Here is an 894-nt window from a genome sequence, read left to right on the forward strand (position 1 = left end):
AGATAGCATGATATGACAATATTTAACATATTCCACTCAAGAAAACAACAAATACATGCATGTCCCTCGGATGACAGCAGCCACTCCAACTGTGACTGTGGCAGCATCTCCTACCTGACATGACCGTCACAGGGCCTCAGATCTCGGTCAACTTCTGCCGGGTGAACTTCTGATGAGGCACTGTATCAAAGTGCTCTTTCCAACTTTTGGAGGCCCCATCACCATCACCACTATTGGTGGGGGCTCTAGCAGAGTTCGATCAACCACTGGAATATGATGCTTCTTTGTCTTTAAATCCTGAGTCCTATGCATGGAAAAAAAAAAAAAAAAAGTAAACTTACTTTCAAAATAGAATAAAAGGTATCAACCATATAAGTAGACTTTTTTTTAGTATACTTATAGAGAGTACTTTAATATATTAATTAGAGAGTACAACAGACATTATATAAATATATTAACTTGTCAATTATTAGCTTGATAACTTCTGGTTCCCATCTAAATAACTGCTGTTCGATAAGATGTAACAAGACGACTTCAATAGTATAGAGAATTGAAAATTAAACACTCCTTAAATCTGACTGTTTTATAAGTGACTTTAATAGTTTTTTAAAAAACCGAAAGGTAACTACCAAGGCAGTGCATCATAATGGACAAAAGCAGAAGATGTAGAGTATATGTGACTCTCCTACTTACTGGTTATATGATTGGAGGTAACTTGTTTTCTTGACCTCAGTTTTCTTATCCATAAAATGAGGGCAAGAATAATTCCTACTCTGGTAAGGCTGCTGGAAGCATTTAGTTGAAAAATGTTTAAAGCACACCGTGAGGCATATCACAAGGACTCACTAAATAAAGCCATGTTAGTATTAAATGTTGTAATTTTTGTATTTTATG

This window comes from Sapajus apella, unplaced genomic scaffold (genome assembly GCF_009761245.1).
Source record: "Sapajus apella isolate SASKATOON/1434 unplaced genomic scaffold, GSC_monkey_1.0 scaffold107, whole genome shotgun sequence".
In the NCBI taxonomy this organism is placed as follows: Eukaryota; Metazoa; Chordata; class Mammalia; order Primates; family Cebidae; genus Sapajus; species Sapajus apella.